Here is a 22,269-nt window from a genome sequence, read left to right as displayed (position 1 = left end):
GGATGCCCTTCGGGGACCCTCTGTGCCTGAGGGGCCGTCGCCGGCGCTTGGGCGTCCCCAGCGGGGTGACTTGGCTCCTGGGTCAGCAGGGCTGACGCCTGGCCAGAAAGGCGCCCTGAGTTGGAAGGGGCCGTGGGGGGTGGGGGCTGGGCTTCAGAACCTGGGGAACACCTGCTACGTGAATGCGGCGCTGCAGTGTCTGAGCCACACGCCGCCCCTGGCCAGCTGGATGGTGTCCCAGCAGCACGCCACCCTCTGTCCGGCCCGCAGCGCCTGCACGCTCTGTGCCATGCGAGCTCACGTGACCCGAGCCCTCCTTCACGCGGGAGAGGTGATCCGGCCCCGCAAGGACCTGCTGGCGGGCTTCCACAGACACCAGCAGGAAGATGCCCACGAGTTTCTGGTGTTCACTCTGAATGCCATGCAGCAAGGGTGCTTGAGTGCATCCCAGCCGTCGGGCCATGCCTCCGAGGACACCACCGTCATCCGTCAGATCTTCGGCGGGACCTGGAGGTCTCAGATCCAGTGTCTCCGCTGCCTCGGTGTCTCGGACACGTTCGACCCTTATCTGGACATCAGCCTGGATATCACGGCGGCTCAGAGTGTGGAGCAAGCTCTGAGAGAGCTGGTGAAGCCCGAGAAGCTGGACGCGGACAATGCCTATGACTGTGGCGTCTGTCTCCGGAAGGTGCCTGCCACCAAGAGGTTGACTTTGCACAGCACCTCCCAGGTCCTGGTGCTGGTGCTGAAGCGGTTCACACCGGTGAGCGGGGCCAAAAGGGCTCAGGAGGTGCGCTATCCCCAGTGCTTGCACCTGCAGCCCTACACGTCTGAGCGGAAGGCAGGGCCACTGGGCTACGTGCTCTATGCCGTGCTGGTGCACTCCGGGTGGAGCTGTGAGCGAGGACACTACTTCTGTTACGTCCGAGCGGGCAACGGCCAATGGTATAAGATGGACGATGCCAAGGTGACCGCCTGTGACGAGACCGCTACCCTGAGCCAGAGCGCCTACGTCCTGTTCTACGCCCGGGAGGGTGCGTGGGAAGGGGGCGCTGGGGGAGGGGCAGCGGCCCCCGTCGGGGCTGACCCCACAGACCCCGGGCAGCCTGCAGGAGACGCCAGCGGCAGAGCTCCTGGGTCGGAGGAGTCCCCGGGGGACACAGAGGTCGAAGGGATGAGCTTAGAGCAGTGGAGACGCCTGCAAGAACACAGCCGACCGAAGCCGGCCTTGGAGCTGCGGAAGGTCCAGTCTGCCCTGCCTGCCGGCGCGGTCGTGATTCACCAGTCCAAACACGAAGGAGGGAGAAACCGCACGCCGCCCCAACAGGAGCACGAGCGGCTCGACCGTCCCAGCACGGACACCCCGCCTCCGGGGCCGAAGAACGTCGGCAACGGCCCTTGTGCCAGCGGGAGGGCCAGAGCCACCAAGGGGAAGAACAAGAAGCCGCGGCCGTCTCTGGGGCTGTGGCGGTAGGTCGGCTCTGACGCACATGCGTGCAGACGCCCAGGCACACGCTGTGTGCGGCACGCCCTGTGTGACGCACCAAGAGTTCCGACGAGGAGCGAGTTCCTCTCGGCCGTGTGCGTGATGCAGCCTCCTGGGAAGAAGCGGGGCCTGGAGTGTGCCCGGGGTCTCGGTGTTCACTTGGGACGGGCTCGTGCCTGAGCGGCTGAGCTCTCGAGGGCTGGCTCTGCTGGGAAGTCGCTGGAGAGGATGGGGTGATGGGGTGCATGAGCGGGCCTGGGCACGGTCCGAGGGCCTCCCACTTCTGCGAGGGTGGGAGAGTCCTCTCGGGATGGGACTTTGGGTGTGGGTTTGCCTTTCGTTCCCCGTCTCCGTTCCCTGGCCGCACCGCTGGCCTCGGGTGAGTGACGCGGCCTGGAGACGCCTCACAGAGCGCTCACAGCCCGCCGAGCAAGGAGAAGATCTCGGGAGCCCTTCGGGGGGCAGGGAAGAGCGGGTGCAGGTCCATGAACCGTCTCCTTCCGGCCGGTCAGGCTCTCGAAAATGGCCCAGACGTCGAGAGGCGTCCGGGGAGAAGACGGGCAAGCAGCCTTTATGGGTGTCTGTCCTTGGGAGGCCTCGTGCTACTTGGCGGAGGGTCCGGCAGGAATGAGGCGGGGATGCGCGCGTCCCCGGCACGACGCTCGTCCGCAAAGGTCCCTGGGGCTCCATGTCCGGTGCAAGGAGTACGCTGGAGAAGCTCCAAGTGCCAAACAGGAGAAGCGATCCACAAGGCCATGAGCACCGCCACCAGCACCACCAGCACCACCAGCACCAACACGAAGGCCAAGGGGAGAAAGGCAACCCAACCAGTCCCAAAGAAACTTCTCCACCAGCATCGCACCGGTGCCTGAGTGGAGATATGTCGCGCCACGTTCATTTCTGAAAGCAAAGGTCCTCCCCGCACTGAGGAAAGACCCGAGCCTACCCTAGATTGTGATAGCAAGACAACTGGACTTCCGACTCTGCCCGTCCTGTCTGGCAGTCTCATCCAGCTGGGCCCCGGGCAAACGCCTCTGGACGCGAGGAGATGCGGCCGGCCTCCAAAGTGCCTGGGGCGGTGGGGAAGCTGTCCTCCCCTAGCTGCTTTCTCGACTGCCTCATGGGCCCGTGACCCGCTGGAGGGGCACCTGAGGCCCCTTATCGACCACCTCTTGCGTTTTTCTTTCTTTGGCTTGGCTGATGGCTTCAAACCCCAAACCCTCCATCAAACTTTGGCAGACCGGGAATTTGCGATGGAACATCTCCGACCTCGAGGGCCAACTCTGGCTCCTGACTGCGCTAGTCGGCGTGGCAAGGCACAGAGAACGTTCCGATGGCTTGTTTCCCCCGCATGGCTACCTACGCCGCACCATGCCCTCCGCACGTAGAGAGGACAAAGAATGATGAGCAGTATCCTCCCCCGAGAACACGAACAAGCGTGCCCTGCACGAGGAAGCGGAGCCACCCACAGTCCGCCCTCATCATCACCACGCATCTTTCCTCCGCCCCATCGTCTCAAATGGACTTACTGCTTGCCCCATCCACACCCTCTGAAGAAGGAGGAGGAGGAGGAGGAGGAGGAGGAGGAGGAGGAGAATGTCGATTGGGGTGGCGGGACAGAGGGAATGGGAAGGTGGCCTTATGCTGGGCGAAATCCGTGCAAAAGAGAGAAAAATCCTGGCTGATCTCGCTTCTCTGTGCCATGGGAAGGAGGTAAGAGGACAGCAAGGGTGTGAGCACTTGGATCATAAAGCACAAAGCGGTAGGCTCCTAGGATGGGATGGGGGGAGCGGGAGGTGGGAGGGGTGCAATAGGCTAAGGAAGAAAACGGGGTCAGGGCCCTTCTTTCCTAGTAAGGACCAACGGAATCAACACTCCAGCTATGGTAAACCTGTGGACGGTCAAACCCCCATAGTCCTGGAAGGCAAGCATAATGTCCAGGACGGGAGAGCAAACAAACACACATGTCACACACCGAGAAGGAAAGCAACAGTCATCCTCCTCCAGGAGGGAAACCTTTTTTATACCTTGATTTATACCACATTTTGAGCCCCGGAATTCGAAAGACGACTGTATGAGTCAACTAGTGTATATAAAAGAGAGAAAGAGAATAAAAGCAACAAAAAAATAACAAAATGAACACAAAATTTTTTTAAAAAGTTTAAAAATAAATGGAAAAAAAAAAAAAAGCCACTCATAAAACCCAAAAACACCAAGCAGGGAAAAAAAAAAAACAGTAAATGATAAAGGAAGAAGGAAAAGGAAGAAAAAAGGGCAGCGGAGAGAGAAAAGGAGCTGCAGAAATGAATCCAAAGTTGCAGGAAGCCTATGCCTTTCTAAATGAGCTCGCTTTGGGTCTTGAGCAACGGCCCTGAAGGGAGAAAAGCATATGTGGCACTCTGCTGGCATCTTTTGGTGCTAGGACCCTGAACGCTAGAAGAGTGTCCAGTGAGAACGCATAGAAATTGGGGAGGACCTCGCTGGAGCGCAAAGTTGAGGCAAGGGTTTATTGTTGTCCGGGGAGGGGTTGTCCTCAGGCAGGGGTCTGGGGTCGGGAGACCCCTAAAGGGGAGAGGTTCGGTGGGCAGACATATGTTTCCACACGTGTGTTAGGATGTGAATGGTGAGTCCACGGAAGTCCTGTGCAGCCGGCATTTGTGTGCTGAACTCGGAAGCCCCGCAGTGAATCTCTAGCGGGCAAGGCTGGAAGGCCCAATGCCCCCGAATCACTTGCATCCCGAGCCCTTTGGTCCAGGGGGTCAGGTCGGAAGTGCGTGTGGGGCCTCGTCAAGGGGAATTCCCCGAGAAAAGTGTGGGTGGTTGGATGGCGGGAGTGGGAGTGGGCACGCCCTCGGCCGCCTCAGCCAATGAGGAGCCTGCACGTGCGGGGGTGGGGCTGTGGGGAAGCCCCCAAAGGCCCGAGGGGGCGGGGCCCAGGCCCTTTTCTGGAGCCGGACCGTCTGAGGGAAGGAGGCGTCGGCGTGCAGCTGCAGGTAGGAGATGGAAACCCTCGTGGGCCTTGTGTGCAGAGCCCCGGGGGCTGCTTCTGAGCACGGGGGAGGTGTGTGTCCGTCTCCCTTCGACGTCTTCCCCGGAGGGCAAGGTTGTGGGCCCAGCGCCGCTGGTGCGGATGCCCTTCGGGGACCGTCTGTGCCTGAGGGGCCGTCGCCGGCGCTTGGGCGTCCCCAGCGGGGTGACTTGGCTCCTGGGTCAGCAGGGCTGACGCCTGGCCAGAAAGGCGCCCTGAGTTGGAAGGGGCCGTGGGGGGTGGGGGCTGGGCTTCAGAACCTGGGGAACACCTGCTACGTGAATGCGGCGCTGCAGTGTCTGAGCCACACGCCGCCCCTGGCCAGCTGGATGGTGTCCCAGCAGCACGCCACCCTCTGTCCGGCCCGCAGCGCCTGCACGCTCTGTGCCATGCGAGCTCACGTGACCCGAGCCCTCCTTCACGCGGGAGAGGTGATCCGGCCCCGCAAGGACCTGCTGGCGGGCTTCCACAGACACCAGCAGGAAGATGCCCACGAGTTTCTGGTGTTCACTCTGAATGCCATGCAGCAAGGGTGCTTGAGTGCATCCCAGCCGTCGGGCCATGCCTCCGAGGACACCACCGTCATCCGTCAGATCTTCGGCGGGACCTGGAGGTCTCAGATCCAGTGTCTCCGCTGCCTCGGTGTCTCGGACACGTTCGACCCTTATCTGGACATCAGCCTGGATATCACGGCGGCTCAGAGTGTGGAGCAAGCTCTGAGAGAGCTGGTGAAGCCCGAGAAGCTGGACGCGGACAATGCCTATGACTGTGGCGTCTGTCTCCGGAAGGTGCCTGCCACCAAGAGGTTGACTTTGCACAGCACCTCCCAGGTCCTGGTGCTGGTGCTGAAGCGGTTCACACCGGTGAGCGGGGCCAAAAGGGCTCAGGAGGTGCGCTATCCCCAGTGCTTGCACCTGCAGCCCTACACGTCTGAGCGGAAGGCAGGGCCACTGGGCTACGTGCTCTATGCCGTGCTGGTGCACTCCGGGTGGAGCTGTGAGCGAGGACACTACTTCTGTTACGTCCGAGCGGGCAACGGCCAATGGTATAAGATGGACGATGCCAAGGTGACCGCCTGTGACGAGACCGCTGCCCTGAGCCAGAGCGCCTACGTCCTGTTCTACGCCCGGGAGGGTGCGTGGGAAGGGGGCGCTGGGGGAGGGGCAGCGGCCCCCGTCGGGGCTGACCCCACAGACCCCGGGCAGCCTGCAGGAGACGCCAGCGGCAGAGCTCCTGGGTCGGAGGAGTCCCCGGGGGACACAGAGGTCGAAGGGATGAGCTTAGAGCAGTGGAGACGCCTGCAAGAACACAGCCGACCGAAGCCGGCCTTGGAGCTGCGGAAGGTCCAGTCTGCCCTGCCTGCCGGCGCGGTCGTGATTCACCAGTCCAAACCCGGAGGAGGGAGAAACCGCACGCCGCCCCAACAGGAGCACGAGCGGCTCGACCGTCCCAGCACGGACACCCCGCCTCCGGGGCCGAAGAACGTCGGCAACGGCCCTTGTGCCAGCGGGAGGGCCAGAGCCACCAAGGGGAAGAACAAGAAGCCGCGGCCGTCTCTGGGGCTGTGGCGGTAGGTCGGCTCTGACGCACATGCGTGCAGACGCCCAGGCACACGCTGTGTGCGGCACGCCCTGTGTGACGCACCAAGAGTTCCGACGAGGAGCGAGTTCCTCTCGGCCGTGTGCGTGATGCAGCCTCCTGGGAAGAAGCGGGGCCTGGAGTGTGCCCGGGGTCTCGGTGTTCACTTGGGACGGGCTCGTGCCTGAGCGGCTGAGCTCTCGAGGGCTGGCTCTGCTGGGAAGTCGCTGGAGAGGATGGGGTGATGGGGTGCATGAGCGGGCCTGGGCACGGTCCGAGGGCCTCCCACTTCTGCGAGGGTGGGAGAGTCCTCTCGGGATGGGACTTTGGGTGTGGGTTTGCCTTTCGTTCCCCGTCTCCGTTCCCTGGCCGCACCGCTGGCCTCGGGTGAGTGACGCGGCCTGGAGACGCCTCACAGAGCGCTCACAGCCCGCCGAGCAAGGAGAAGATCTCGGGAGCCCTTCGGGGGGCAGGGAAGAGCGGGTGCAGGTCCATGAACCGTCTCCTTCCGGCCGGTCAGGCTCTCGAAAATGGCCCAGACGTCGAGAGGCGTCCGGGGAGAAGACGGGCAAGCAGCCTTTATGGGTGTCTGTCCTTGGGAGGCCTCGTGCTACTTGGCGGAGGGTCCGGCAGGAATGAGGCGGGGATGCGCGCGTCCCCGGCACGACGCTCGTCCGCAAAGGTCCCTGGGGCTCCATGTCCGGTGCAAGGAGTACGCTGGAGAAGCTCCAAGTGCCAAACAGGAGAAGCGATCCACAAGGCCATGAGCACCGCCACCAGCACCACCAGCACCACCAGCACCAACACGAAGGCCAAGGGGAGAAAGGCAACCCAACCAGTCCCAAAGAAACTTCTCCACCAGCATCGCACCGGTGCCTGAGTGGAGATATGTCGCGCCACGTTCATTTCTGAAAGCAAAGGTCCTCCCCGCACTGAGGAAAGACCCGAGCCTACCCTAGATTGTGATAGCAAGACAACTGGACTTCCGACTCTGCCCGTCCTGTCTGGCAGTCTCATCCAGCTGGGCCCCGGGCAAACGCCTCTGGACGCGAGGAGATGCGGCCGGCCTCCAAAGTGCCTGGGGCGGTGGGGAAGCTGTCCTCCCCTAGCTGCTTTCTCGACTGCCTCATGGGCCCGTGACCCGCTGGAGGGGCACCTGAGGCCCCTTATCGACCACCTCTTGCGTTTTTCTTTCTTTGGCTTGGCTGATGGCTTCAAACCCCAAACCCTCCATCAAACTTTGGCAGACCGGGAATTTGCGATGGAACATCTCCGACCTCGAGGGCCAACTCTGGCTCCTGACTGCGCTAGTCGGCGTGGCAAGGCACAGAGAACGTTCCGATGGCTTGTTTCCCCCGCATGGCTACCTACGCCGCACCATGCCCTCCGCACGTAGAGAGGACAAAGAATGATGAGCAGTATCCTCCCCCGAGAACACGAACAAGCGTGCCCTGCACGAGGAAGCGGAGCCACCCACAGTCCGCCCTCATCATCACCACGCATCTTTCCTCCGCCCCATCGTCTCAAATGGACTTACTGCTTGCCCCATCCACACCCTCTGAAGAAGGAGGAGGAGGAGGAGGAGGAGGAGGAGGAGGAGGAGGAGGAGAATGTCGATTGGGGTGGCGGGACAGAGGGAATGGGAAGGTGGCCTTATGCTGGGCGAAATCCGTGCAAAAGAGAGAAAAATCCTGGCTGATCTCGCTTCTCTGTGCCATGGGAAGGAGGTAAGAGGACAGCAAGGGTGTGAGCACTTGGATCATAAAGCACAAAGCGGTAGGCTCCTAGGATGGGATGGGGGGAGCGGGAGGTGGGAGGGGTGCAATAGGCTAAGGAAGAAAACGGGGTCAGGGCCCTTCTTTCCTAGTAAGGACCAACGGAATCAACACTCCAGCTATGGTAAACCTGTGGACGGTCAAACCCCCATAGTCCTGGAAGGCAAGCATAATGTCCAGGACGGGAGAGCAAACAAACACACATGTCACACACCGAGAAGGAAAGCAACAGTCATCCTCCTCCAGGAGGGAAACCTTTTTTATACCTTGATTTATACCACATTTTGAGCCCCGGAATTCGAAAGACGACTGTATGAGTCAACTAGTGTATATAAAAGAGAGAAAGAGAATAAAAGCAACAAAAAAATAACAAAATGAACACAAAATTTTTTTAAAAAGTTTAAAAATAAATGGAAAAAAAAAAAAAAAACCACTCATAAAACCCAAAAACACCAAGCAGGGAAAAAAAAAAAAACAGTAAATGATAAAGGAAGAAGGAAAAGGAAGAAAAAAGGGCAGCGGAGAGAGAAAAGGAGCTGCAGAAATGAATCCAAAGTTGCAGGAAGCCTATGCCTTTCTAAATGAGCTCGCTTTGGGTCTTGAGCAACGGCCCTGAAGGGAGAAAAGCATATGTGGCACTCTGCTGGCATCTTTTGGTGCTAGGACCCTGAACGCTAGAAGAGTGTCCAGTGAGAACGCATAGAAATTGGGGAGGACCTCGCTGGAGCGCAAAGTTGAGGCAAGGGTTTATTGTTGTCCGGGGAGGGGTTGTCCTCAGGCAGGGGTCTGGGGTCGGGAGACCCCTAAAGGGGAGAGGTTCGGTGGGCAGACATATGTTTCCACACGTGTGTTAGGATGTGAATGGTGAGTCCACGGAAGTCCTGTGCAGCCGGCATTTGTGTGCTGAACTCGGAAGCCCCGCAGTGAATCTCTAGCGGGCAAGGCTGGAAGGCCCAATGCCCCCGAATCACTTGCATCCCGAGCCCTTTGGTCCAGGGGGTCAGGTCGGAAGTGCGTGTGGGGCCTCGTCAAGGGGAATTCCCCGAGAAAAGTGTGGGTGGTTGGATGGCGGGAGTGGGAGTGGGCACGCCCTCGGCCGCCTCAGCCAATGAGGAGCCTGCACGTGCGGGGGTGGGGCTGTGGGGAAGCCCCCAAAGGCCCGAGGGGGCGGGGCCCAGGCCCTTTTCTGGAGCCGGACCGTCTGAGGGAAGGAGGCGTCGGCGTGCAGCTGCAGGTAGGAGATGGAAACCCTCGTGGGCCTTGTGTGCAGAGCCCCGGGGGCTGCTTCTGAGCACGGGGGAGGTGTGTGTCCGTCTCCCTTCGACGTCTTCCCCGGAGGGCAAGGTTGTGGGCCCAGCGCCGCTGGTGCGGATGCCCTTCGGGGACCGTCTGTGCCTGAGGGGCCGTCGCCGGCGCTTGGGCGTCCCCAGCGGGGTGACTTGGCTCCTGGGTCAGCAGGGCTGACGCCTGGCCAGAAAGGCGCCCTGAGTTGGAAGGGGCCGTGGGGGGTGGGGGCTGGGCTTCAGAACCTGGGGAACACCTGCTACGTGAATGCGGCGCTGCAGTGTCTGAGCCACACGCCGCCCCTGGCCAGCTGGATGGTGTCCCAGCAGCACGCCACCCTCTGTCCGGCCCGCAGCGCCTGCACGCTCTGTGCCATGCGAGCTCACGTGACCCGAGCCCTCCTTCACGCGGGAGAGGTGATCCGGCCCCGCAAGGACCTGCTGGCGGGCTTCCACAGACACCAGCAGGAAGATGCCCACGAGTTTCTGGTGTTCACTCTGAATGCCATGCAGCAAGGGTGCTTGAGTGCATCCCAGCCGTCGGGCCATGCCTCCGAGGACACCACCGTCATCCGTCAGATCTTCGGCGGGACCTGGAGGTCTCAGATCCAGTGTCTCCGCTGCCTCGGTGTCTCGGACACGTTCGACCCTTATCTGGACATCAGCCTGGATATCACGGCGGCTCAGAGTGTGGAGCAAGCTCTGAGAGAGCTGGTGAAGCCCGAGAAGCTGGACGCGGACAATGCCTATGACTGTGGCGTCTGTCTCCGGAAGGTGCCTGCCACCAAGAGGTTGACTTTGCACAGCACCTCCCAGGTCCTGGTGCTGGTGCTGAAGCGGTTCACACCGGTGAGCGGGGCCAAAAGGGCTCAGGAGGTGCGCTATCCCCAGTGCTTGCACCTGCAGCCCTACACGTCTGAGCGGAAGGCAGGGCCACTGGGCTACGTGCTCTATGCCGTGCTGGTGCACTCCGGGTGGAGCTGTGAGCGAGGACACTACTTCTGTTACGTCCGAGCGGGCAACGGCCAATGGTATAAGATGGACGATGCCAAGGTGACCGCCTGTGACGAGACCGCTGCCCTGAGCCAGAGCGCCTACGTCCTGTTCTACGCCCGGGAGGGTGCGTGGGAAGGGGGCGCTGGGGGAGGGGCAGCGGCCCCCGTCGGGGCTGACCCCACAGACCCCGGGCAGCCTGCAGGAGACGCCAGCGGCAGAGCTCCTGGGTCGGAGGAGTCCCCGGGGGACACAGAGGTCGAAGGGATGAGCTTAGAGCAGTGGAGACGCCTGCAAGAACACAGCCGACCGAAGCCGGCCTTGGAGCTGCGGAAGGTCCAGTCTGCCCTGCCTGCCGGCGCGGTCGTGATTCACCAGTCCAAACCCGGAGGAGGGAGAAACCGCACGCCGCCCCAACAGGAGCACGAGCGGCTCGACCGTCCCAGCACGGACACCCCGCCTCCGGGGCCGAAGAACGTCGGCAACGGCCCTTGTGCCAGCGGGAGGGCCAGAGCCACCAAGGGGAAGAACAAGAAGCCGCGGCCGTCTCTGGGGCTGTGGCGGTAGGTCGGCTCTGACGCACATGCGTGCAGACGCCCAGGCACACGCTGTGTGCGGCACGCCCTGTGTGACGCACCAAGAGTTCCGACGAGGAGCGAGTTCCTCTCGGCCGTGTGCGTGATGCAGCCTCCTGGGAAGAAGCGGGGCCTGGAGTGTGCCCGGGGTCTCGGTGTTCACTTGGGACGGGCTCGTGCCTGAGCGGCTGAGCTCTCGAGGGCTGGCTCTGCTGGGAAGTCGCTGGAGAGGATGGGGTGATGGGGTGCATGAGCGGGCCTGGGCACGGTCCGAGGGCCTCCCACTTCTGCGAGGGTGGGAGAGTCCTCTCGGGATGGGACTTTGGGTGTGGGTTTGCCTTTCGTTCCCCGTCTCCGTTCCCTGGCCGCACCGCTGGCCTCGGGTGAGTGACGCGGCCTGGAGACGCCTCACAGAGCGCTCACAGCCCGCCGAGCAAGGAGAAGATCTCGGGAGCCCTTCGGGGGGCAGGGAAGAGCGGGTGCAGGTCCATGAACCGTCTCCTTCCGGCCGGTCAGGCTCTCGAAAATGGCCCAGACGTCGAGAGGCGTCCGGGGAGAAGACGGGCAAGCAGCCTTTATGGGTGTCTGTCCTTGGGAGGCCTCGTGCTACTTGGCGGAGGGTCCGGCAGGAATGAGGCGGGGATGCGCGCGTCCCCGGCACGACGCTCGTCCGCAAAGGTCCCTGGGGCTCCATGTCCGGTGCAAGGAGTACGCTGGAGAAGCTCCAAGTGCCAAACAGGAGAAGCGATCCACAAGGCCATGAGCACCGCCACCAGCACCACCAGCACCACCAGCACCAACACGAAGGCCAAGGGGAGAAAGGCAACCCAACCAGTCCCAAAGAAACTTCTCCACCAGCATCGCACCGGTGCCTGAGTGGAGATATGTCGCGCCACGTTCATTTCTGAAAGCAAAGGTCCTCCCCGCACTGAGGAAAGACCCGAGCCTACCCTAGATTGTGATAGCAAGACAACTGGACTTCCGACTCTGCCCGTCCTGTCTGGCAGTCTCATCCAGCTGGGCCCCGGGCAAACGCCTCTGGACGCGAGGAGATGCGGCCGGCCTCCAAAGTGCCTGGGGCGGTGGGGAAGCTGTCCTCCCCTAGCTGCTTTCTCGACTGCCTCATGGGCCCGTGACCCGCTGGAGGGGCACCTGAGGCCCCTTATCGACCACCTCTTGCGTTTTTCTTTCTTTGGCTTGGCTGATGGCTTCAAACCCCAAACCCTCCATCAAACTTTGGCAGACCGGGAATTTGCGATGGAACATCTCCGACCTCGAGGGCCAACTCTGGCTCCTGACTGCGCTAGTCGGCGTGGCAAGGCACAGAGAACGTTCCGATGGCTTGTTTCCCCCGCATGGCTACCTACGCCGCACCATGCCCTCCGCACGTAGAGAGGACAAAGAATGATGAGCAGTATCCTCCCCCGAGAACACGAACAAGCGTGCCCTGCACGAGGAAGCGGAGCCACCCACAGTCCGCCCTCATCATCACCACGCATCTTTCCTCCGCCCCATCGTCTCAAATGGACTTACTGCTTGCCCCATCCACACCCTCTGAAGAAGGAGGAGGAGGAGGAGGAGGAGGAGGAGGAGGAGGAGGAGGAGAATGTCGATTGGGGTGGCGGGACAGAGGGAATGGGAAGGTGGCCTTATGCTGGGCGAAATCCGTGCAAAAGAGAGAAAAATCCTGGCTGATCTCGCTTCTCTGTGCCATGGGAAGGAGGTAAGAGGACAGCAAGGGTGTGAGCACTTGGATCATAAAGCACAAAGCGGTAGGCTCCTAGGATGGGATGGGGGGAGCGGGAGGTGGGAGGGGTGCAATAGGCTAAGGAAGAAAACGGGGTCAGGGCCCTTCTTTCCTAGTAAGGACCAACGGAATCAACACTCCAGCTATGGTAAACCTGTGGACGGTCAAACCCCCATAGTCCTGGAAGGCAAGCATAATGTCCAGGACGGGAGAGCAAACAAACACACATGTCACACACCGAGAAGGAAAGCAACAGTCATCCTCCTCCAGGAGGGAAACCTTTTTTATACCTTGATTTATACCACATTTTGAGCCCCGGAATTCGAAAGACGACTGTATGAGTCAACTAGTGTATATAAAAGAGAGAAAGAGAATAAAAGCAACAAAAAAATAACAAAATGAACACAAAATTTTTTTAAAAAGTTTAAAAATAAATGGAAAAAAAAAAAAAAAACCACTCATAAAACCCAAAAACACCAAGCAGGGAAAAAAAAAAAACAGTAAATGATAAAGGAAGAAGGAAAAGGAAGAAAAAAGGGCAGCGGAGAGAGAAAAGGAGCTGCAGAAATGAATCCAAAGTTGCAGGAAGCCTATGCCTTTCTAAATGAGCTCGCTTTGGGTCTTGAGCAACGGCCCTGAAGGGAGAAAAGCATATGTGGCACTCTGCTGGCATCTTTTGGTGCTAGGACCCTGAACGCTAGAAGAGTGTCCAGTGAGAACGCATAGAAATTGGGGAGGACCTCGCTGGAGCGCAAAGTTGAGGCAAGGGTTTATTGTTGTCCGGGGAGGGGTTGTCCTCAGGCAGGGGTCTGGGGTCGGGAGACCCCTAAAGGGGAGAGGTTCGGTGGGCAGACATATGTTTCCACACGTGTGTTAGGATGTGAATGGTGAGTCCACGGAAGTCCTGTGCAGCCGGCATTTGTGTGCTGAACTCGGAAGCCCCGCAGTGAATCTCTAGCGGGCAAGGCTGGAAGGCCCAATGCCCCCGAATCACTTGCATCCCGAGCCCTTTGGTCCAGGGGGTCAGGTCGGAAGTGCGTGTGGGGCCTCGTCAAGGGGAATTCCCCGAGAAAAGTGTGGGTGGTTGGATGGCGGGAGTGGGAGTGGGCACGCCCTCGGCCGCCTCAGCCAATGAGGAGCCTGCACGTGCGGGGGTGGGGCTGTGGGGAAGCCCCCAAAGGCCCGAGGGGGCGGGGCCCAGGCCCTTTTCTGGAGCCGGACCGTCTGAGGGAAGGAGGCGTCGGCGTGCAGCTGCAGGTAGGAGATGGAAACCCTCGTGGGCCTTGTGTGCAGAGCCCCGGGGGCTGCTTCTGAGCACGGGGGAGGTGTGTGTCCGTCTCCCTTCGACGTCTTCCCCGGAGGGCAAGGTTGTGGGCCCAGCGCCGCTGGTGCGGATGCCCTTCGGGGACCCTCTGTGCCTGAGGGGCCGTCGCCGGCGCTTGGGCGTCCCCAGCGGGGTGACTTGGCTCCTGGGTCAGCAGGGCTGACGCCTGGCCAGAAAGGCGCCCTGAGTTGGAAGGGGCCGTGGGGGGTGGGGGCTGGGCTTCAGAACCTGGGGAACACCTGCTACGTGAATGCGGCGCTGCAGTGTCTGAGCCACACGCCGCCCCTGGCCAGCTGGATGGTGTCCCAGCAGCACGCCACCCTCTGTCCGGCCCGCAGCGCCTGCACGCTCTGTGCCATGCGAGCTCACGTGACCCGAGCCCTCCTTCACGCGGGAGAGGTGATCCGGCCCCGCAAGGACCTGCTGGCGGGCTTCCACAGACACCAGCAGGAAGATGCCCACGAGTTTCTGGTGTTCACTCTGAATGCCATGCAGCAAGGGTGCTTGAGTGCATCCCAGCCGTCGGGCCATGCCTCCGAGGACACCACCGTCATCCGTCAGATCTTCGGCGGGACCTGGAGGTCTCAGATCCAGTGTCTCCGCTGCCTCGGTGTCTCGGACACGTTCGACCCTTATCTGGACATCAGCCTGGATATCACGGCGGCTCAGAGTGTGGAGCAAGCTCTGAGAGAGCTGGTGAAGCCCGAGAAGCTGGACGCGGACAATGCCTATGACTGTGGCGTCTGTCTCCGGAAGGTGCCTGCCACCAAGAGGTTGACTTTGCACAGCACCTCCCAGGTCCTGGTGCTGGTGCTGAAGCGGTTCACACCGGTGAGCGGGGCCAAAAGGGCTCAGGAGGTGCGCTATCCCCAGTGCTTGGACCTGCAGCCCTACACGTCTGAGCGGAAGGCAGGGCCACTGGGCTACGTGCTCTATGCCGTGCTGGTGCACTCCGGGTGGAGCTGTGAGCGAGGACACTACTTCTGTTACGTCCGAGCGGGCAACGGCCAATGGTATAAGATGGACGATGCCAAGGTGACCGCCTGTGACGAGACCGCTGCCCTGAGCCAGAGCGCCTACGTCCTGTTCTACGCCCGGGAGGGTGCGTGGGAAGGGGGCGCTGGGGGAGGGGCAGCGGCCCCCGTCGGGGCTGACCCCACAGACCCCGGGCAGCCTGCAGGAGACGCCAGCGGCAGAGCTCCTGGGTCGGAGGAGTCCCCGGGGGACACAGAGGTCGAAGGGATGAGCTTAGAGCAGTGGAGACGCCTGCAAGAACACAGCCGACCGAAGCCGGCCTTGGAGCTGCGGAAGGTCCAGTCTGCCCTGCCTGCCGGCGCGGTCGTGATTCACCAGTCCAAACACGGAGGAGGGAGAAACCGCACGCCGCCCCAACAGGAGCACGAGCGGCTCGACCGTCCCAGCACGGACACCCCGCCTCCGGGGCCGAGGAACGTCGGCAACGGCCCTTGTGCCAGCGGGAGGGCCAGAGCCACCAAGGGGAAGAACAAGAAGCCGCGGCCGTCTCTGGGGCTGTGGCGGTAGGTCGGCTCTGACGCACATGCGTGCAGACGCCCAGGCACACGCTGTGTGCGGCACGCCCTGTGTGACGCACCAAGAGTTCCGACGAGGAGCGAGTTCCTCTCGGCCGTGTGCGTGATGCAGCCTCCTGGGAAGAAGCGGGGCCTGGAGTGTGCCCGGGGTCTCGGTGTTCACTTGGGACGGGCTCGTGCCTGAGCGGCTGAGCTCTCGAGGGCTGGCTCTGCTGGGAAGTCGCTGGAGAGGATGGGGTGATGGGGTGCATGAGCGGGCCTGGGCACGGTCCGAGGGCCTCCCACTTCTGCGAGGGTGGGAGAGTCCTCTCGGGATGGGACTTTGGGTGTGGGTTTGCCTTTCGTTCCCCGTCTCCGTTCCCTGGCCGCACCGCTGGCCTCGGGTGAGTGACGCGGCCTGGAGACGCCTCACAGAGCGCTCACAGCCCGCCGAGCAAGGAGAAGATCTCGGGAGCCCTTCGGGGGGCAGGGAAGAGCGGGTGCAGGTCCATGAACCGTCTCCTTCCGGCCGGTCAGGCTCTCGAAAATGGCCCAGACGTCGAGAGGCGTCCGGGGAGAAGACGGGCAAGCAGCCTTTATGGGTGTCTGTCCTTGGGAGGCCTCGTGCTACTTGGCGGAGGGTCCGGCAGGAATGAGGCGGGGATGCGCGCGTCCCCGGCACGACGCTCGTCCGCAAAGGTCCCTGGGGCTCCATGTCCGGTGCAAGGAGTACGCTGGAGAAGCTCCAAGTGCCAAACAGGAGAAGCGATCCACAAGGCCATGAGCACCGCCACCAGCACCACCAGCACCACCAGCACCAACACGAAGGCCAAGGGGAGAAAGGCAACCCAACCAGTCCCAAAGAAACTTCTCCACCAGCATCGCACCGGTGCCTGAGTGGAGATATGTCGCGCCACGTTCATTTCTGAAAGCAAAGGTCCTCCCCGCACTGAGGAAAGACCCGAGCCTACCCTAGATTGTGATAGCAAGACAACTGGACTTCCGACTCTGCCCGTCCTGTCTGGCAGTCTCATCCAGCTGGGCCCCGGGCAAACGCCTCTGGACGCGAGGAGATGCGGCCGGCCTCCAAAGTGCCTGGGGCGGTGGGGAAGCTGTCCTCCCCTAGCTGCTTTCTCGACTGCCTCATGGGCCCGTGACCCGCTGGAGGGGCACCTGAGGCCCCTTATCGACCACCTCTTGCGTTTTTCTTTCTTTGGCTTGGCTGATGGCTTCAAACCCCAAACCCTCCATCAAACTTTGGCAGACCGGGAATTTGCGATGGAACATCTCCGACCTCGAGGGCCAACTCTGGCTCCTGACTGCGCTAGTCGGCGTGGCAAGGCACAGAGAACGTTCCGATGGCTTGTTTCCCCCGCATGGCTACCTACGCCGCACCATGCCCTCCGCACGTAGAGAGGACAAAGAATGATGAGCAGTATCCTCCCCCGAGAACACGAACAAGCGTGCCCTGCACGAGGAAGCGGAGCCACCCACAGTCCGCCCTCATCATCACCACGCATCTTTCCTCCGCCCCATCGTCTCAAATGGACTTACTGCTTGCCCCATCCACACCCTCTGAAGAAGGAGGAGGAGGAGGAGGAGGAGGAGGAGGAGGAGAATGTCGATTGGGGTGGCGGGACAGAGGGAATGGGAAGGTGGCCTTATGCTGGGCGAAATCCGTGCAAAAGAGAGAAAAATCCTGGCTGATCTCGCTTCTCTGTGCCATGGGAAGGAGGTAAGAGGACAGCAAGGGTGTGAGCACTTGGATCATAAAGCACAAAGCGGTAGGCTCCTAGGATGGGATGGGGGGAGCGGGAGGTGGGAGGGGTGCAATAGGCTAAGGAAGAAAACGGGGTCAGGGCCCTTCTTTCCTAGTAAGGACCAACGGAATCAACACTCCAGCTATGGTAAACCTGTGGACGGTCAAACCCCCATAGTCCTGGAAGGCAAGCATAATGTCCAGGACGGGAGAGCAAACAAACACACATGTCACACACCGAGAAGGAAAGCAACAGTCATCCTCCTCCAGGAGGGAAACCTTTTTTATACCTTGATTTATACCACATTTTGAGCCCCGGAATTCGAAAGACGACTGTATGAGTCAACTAGTGTATATAAAAGAGAGAAAGAGAATAAAAGCAACAAAAAAATAACAAAATGAACACAAAATTTTTTTAAAAAGTTTAAAAATAAATGGAAAAAAAAAAAAAAAACCACTCATAAAACCCAAAAACACCAAGCAGGGAAAAAAAAAAAAACAGTAAATGATAAAGGAAGAAGGAAAAGGAAGAAAAAAGGGCAGCGGAGAGAGAAAAGGAGCTGCAGAAATGAATCCAAAGTTGCAGGAAGCCTATGCCTTTCTAAATGAGCTCGCTTTGGGTCTTGAGCAACGGCCCTGAAGGGAGAAAAGCATATGTGGCACTCTGCTGGCATCTTTTGGTGCTAGGACCCTGAACGCTAGAAGAGTGTCCAGTGAGAACGCATAGAAATTGGGGAGGACCTCGCTGGAGCGCAAAGTTGAGGCAAGGGTTTATTGTTGTCCGGGGAGGGGTTGTCCTCAGGCAGGGGTCTGGGGTCGGGAGACCCCTAAAGGGGAGAGGTTCGGTGGGCAGACATATGTTTCCACACGTGTGTTAGGATGTGAATGGTGAGCCCACGGAAGTCCTGTGCAGCCGGCATTTGTGTGCTGAACTCGGAAGCCCCGCAGTGAATCTCTAGCGGGCAAGGCTGGAAGGCCCAATGCCCCCGAATCACTTGCATCCCGAGCCCTTTGGTCCAGGGGGTCAGGTCGGAAGTGCGTGTGGGGCCTCGTCAAGGGGAATTCCCCGAGAAAAGTGTGGGTGGTTGGATGGCGGGAGTGGGAGTGGGCACGCCCTCGGCCGCCTCAGCCAATGAGGAGCCTGCACGTGCGGGGGTGGGGCTGTGGGGAAGCCCCCAAAGGCCCGAGGGGGCGGGGCCCAGGCCCTTTTCTGGAGCCGGACCGTCTGAGGGAAGGAGGCGTCGGCGTGCAGCTGCAGGTAGGAGATGGAAACCCTCGTGGGCCTTGTGTGCAGAGCCCCGGGGGCTGCTTCTGAGCACGGGGGAGGTGTGTGTCCGTCTCCCTTCGACGTCTTCCCCGGAGGGCAAGGTTGTGGGCCCAGCGCCGCTGGTGCGGATGCCCTTCGGGGACCGTCTGTGCCTGAGGGGCCGTCGCCGGCGCTTGGGCGTCCCCAGCGGGGTGACTTGGCTCCTGGGTCAGCAGGGCTGACGCCTGGCCAGAAAGGCGCCCTGAGTTGGAAGGGGCCGTGGGGGGTGGGGGCTGGGCTTCAGAACCTGGGGAACACCTGCTACGTGAATGCGGCGCTGCAGTGTCTGAGCCACACGCCGCCCCTGGCCAGCTGGATGGTGTCCCAGCAGCACGCCACCCTCTGTCCGGCCCGCAGCGCCTGCACGCTCTGTGCCATGCGAGCTCACGTGACCCGAGCCCTCCTTCACGCGGGAGAGGTGATCCGGCCCCGCAAGGACCTGCTGGCGGGCTTCCACAGACACCAGCAGGAAGATGCCCACGAGTTTCTGGTGTTCACTCTGAATGCCATGCAGCAAGGGTGCTTGAGTGCATCCCAGCCGTCGGGCCATGCCTCCGAGGACACCACCGTCATCCGTCAGATCTTCGGCGGGACCTGGAGGTCTCAGATCCAGTGTCTCCGCTGCCTCGGTGTCTCGGACACGTTCGACCCTTATCTGGACATCAGCCTGGATATCACGGCGGCTCAGAGTGTGGAGCAAGCTCTGAGAGAGCTGGTGAAGCCCGAGAAGCTGGACGCGGACAATGCCTATGACTGTGGCGTCTGTCTCCGGAAGGTGCCTGCCACCAAGAGGTTGACTTTGCACAGCACCTCCCAGGTCCTGGTGCTGGTGCTGAAGCGGTTCACACCGGTGAGCGGGGCCAAAAGGGCTCAGGAGGTGCGCTATCCCCAGTGCTTGGACCTGCAGCCCTACACGTCTGAGCGGAAGGCAGGGCCACTGGGCTACGTGCTCTATGCCGTGCTGGTGCACTCCGGGTGGAGCTGTGAGCGAGGACACTACTTCTGTTACGTCCGAGCGGGCAACGGCCAATGGTATAAGATGGACGATGCCAAGGTGACCGCCTGTGACGAGACCGCTGCCCTGAGCCAGAGCGCCTACGTCCTGTTCTACGCCCGGGAGGGTGCGTGGGAAGGGGGCGCTGGGGGAGGGGCAGCGGCCCCCGTCGGGGCTGACCCCACAGACCCCGGGCAGCCTGCAGGAGACGCCAGCGGCAGAGCTCCTGGGTCGGAGGAGTCCCCGGGGGACACAGAGGTCGAAGGGATGAGCTTAGAGCAGTGGAGACGCCTGCAAGAACACAGCCGACCGAAGCCGGCCTTGGAGCTGCGGAAGGTCCAGTCTGCCCTGCCTGCCGGCGCGGTCGTGATTCACCAGTCCAAACACGGAGGAGGGAGAAACCGCACGCCGCCCCAACAGGAGCACGAGCGGCTCGACCGTCCCAGCACGGACACCCCGCCTCCGGGGCCGAAGAACGTCGGCAACGGCCCTTGTGCCAGCGGGAGGGCCAGAGCCACCAAGGGGAAGAACAAGAAGCCGCGGCCGTCTCTGGGGCTGTGGCGGTAGGTCGGCTCTGACGCACATGCGTGCAGACGCCCAGGCACACGCTGTGTGCGGCACGCCCTGTGTGACGCACCAAGAGTTCCGACGAGGAGCGAGTTCCTCTCGGCCGTGTGCGTGATGCAGCCTCCTGGGAAGAAGCGGGGCCTGGAGTGTGCCCGGGGTCTCGGTGTTCACTTGGGACGGGCTCGTGCCTGAGCGGCTGAGCTCTCGAGGGCTGGCTCTGCTGGGAAGTCGCTGGAGAGGATGGGGTGATGGGGTGCATGAGCGGGCCTGGGCACGGTCCGAGGGCCTCCCACTTCTGCGAGGGTGGGAGAGTCCTCTCGGGATGGGACTTTGGGTGTGGGTTTGCCTTTCGTTCCCCGTCTCCGTTCCCTGGCCGCACCGCTGGCCTCGGGTGAGTGACGCGGCCTGGAGACGCCTCACAGAGCGCTCACAGCCCGCCGAGCAAGGAGAAGATCTCGGGAGCCCTTCGGGGGGCAGGGAAGAGCGGGTGCAGGTCCATGAACCGTCTCCTTCCGGCCGGTCAAGCTCTCGAAAATGGCCCAGACGTCGAGAGGCGTCCGGGGAGAAGACGGGCAAGCAGCCTTTATGGGTGTCTGTCCTTGGGAGGCCTCGTGCTACTTGGCGGAGGGTCCGGCAGGAATGAGGCGGGGATGCGCGCGTCCCCGGCACGACGCTCGTCCGCAAAGGTCCCTGGGGCTCCATGTCCGGTGCAAGGAGTACGCTGGAGAAGCTCCAAGTGCCAAACAGGAGAAGCGATCCACAAGGCCATGAGCACCGCCACCAGCACCACCAGCACCACCAGCACCAACACGAAGGCCAAGGGGAGAAAGGCAACCCAACCAGTCCCAAAGAAACTTCTCCACCAGCATCGCACCGGTGCCTGAGTGGAGATATGTCGCGCCACGTTCATTTCTGAAAGCAAAGGTCCTCCCCGCACTGAGGAAAGACCCGAGCCTACCCTAGATTGTGATAGCAAGACAACTGGACTTCCGACTCTGCCCGTCCTGTCTGGCAGTCTCATCCAGCTGGGCCCCGGGCAAACGCCTCTGGACGCGAGGAGATGCGGCCGGCCTCCAAAGTGCCTGGGGCGGTGGGGAAGCTGTCCTCCCCTAGCTGCTTTCTCGACTGCCTCATGGGCCCGTGACCCGCTGGAGGGGCACCTGAGGCCCCTTATCGACCACCTCTTGCGTTTTTCTTTCTTTGGCTTGGCTGATGGCTTCAAACCCCAAACCCTCCATCAAACTTTGGCAGACCGGGAATTTGCGATGGAACATCTCCGACCTCGAGGGCCAACTCTGGCTCCTGACTGCGCTAGTCGGCGTGGCAAGGCACAGAGAACGTTCCGATGGCTTGTTTCCCCCGCATGGCTACCTACGCCGCACCATGCCCTCCGCACGTAGAGAGGACAAAGAATGATGAGCAGTATCCTCCCCCGAGAACACGAACAAGCGTGCCCTGCACGAGGAAGCGGAGCCACCCACAGTCCGCCCTCATCATCACCACGCATCTTTCCTCCGCCCCATCGTCTCAAATGGACTTACTGCTTGCCCCATCCACACCCTCTGAAGAAGGAGGAGGAGGAGGAGGAGGAGGAGGAGGAGGAGGAGAATGTCGATTGGGGTGGCGGGACAGAGGGAATGGGAAGGTGGCCTTATGCTGGGCGAAATCCGTGCAAAAGAGAGAAAAATCCTGGCTGATCTCGCTTCTCTGTGCCATGGGAAGGAGGTAAGAGGACAGCAAGGGTGTGAGCACTTGGATCATAAAGCACAAAGCGGTAGGCTCCTAGGATGGGATGGGGGGAGCGGGAGGTGGGAGGGGTGCAATAGGCTAAGGAAGAAAACGGGGTCAGGGCCCTTCTTTCCTAGTAAGGACCAACGGAATCAACACTCCAGCTATGGTAAACCTGTGGACGGTCAAACCCCCATAGTCCTGGAAGGCAAGCATAATGTCCAGGACGGGAGAGCAAACAAACACACATGTCACACACCGAGAAGGAAAGCAACAGTCATCCTCCTCCAGGAGGGAAACCTTTTTTATACCTTGATTTATACCACATTTTGAGCCCCGGAATTCGAAAGACGACTGTATGAGTCAACTAGTGTATATAAAAGAGAGAAAGAGAATAAAAGCAACAAAAAAATAACAAAATGAACACAAAATTTTTTTAAAAAGTTTAAAAATAAATGGAAAAAAAAAAAAAAAAACCACTCATAAAACCCAAAAACACCAAGCAGGGAAAAAAAAAAAAACAGTAAATGATAAAGGAAGAAGGAAAAGGAAGAAAAAAGGGCAGCGGAGAGAGAAAAGGAGCTGCAGAAATGAATC

The sequence above is a fragment of the Bos grunniens genome, chromosome 3 (genome assembly GCF_055505025.1).
Source record: "Bos grunniens cultivar Pamir isolate PY7600 chromosome 3, Bosgru_T2T1.0, whole genome shotgun sequence".
Classification (NCBI taxonomy): Eukaryota; Metazoa; Chordata; class Mammalia; order Artiodactyla; family Bovidae; genus Bos; species Bos grunniens.
The sequence above is the reverse complement of the archived record's forward strand: the minus strand, read 5'-3'. Positions refer to the sequence as shown.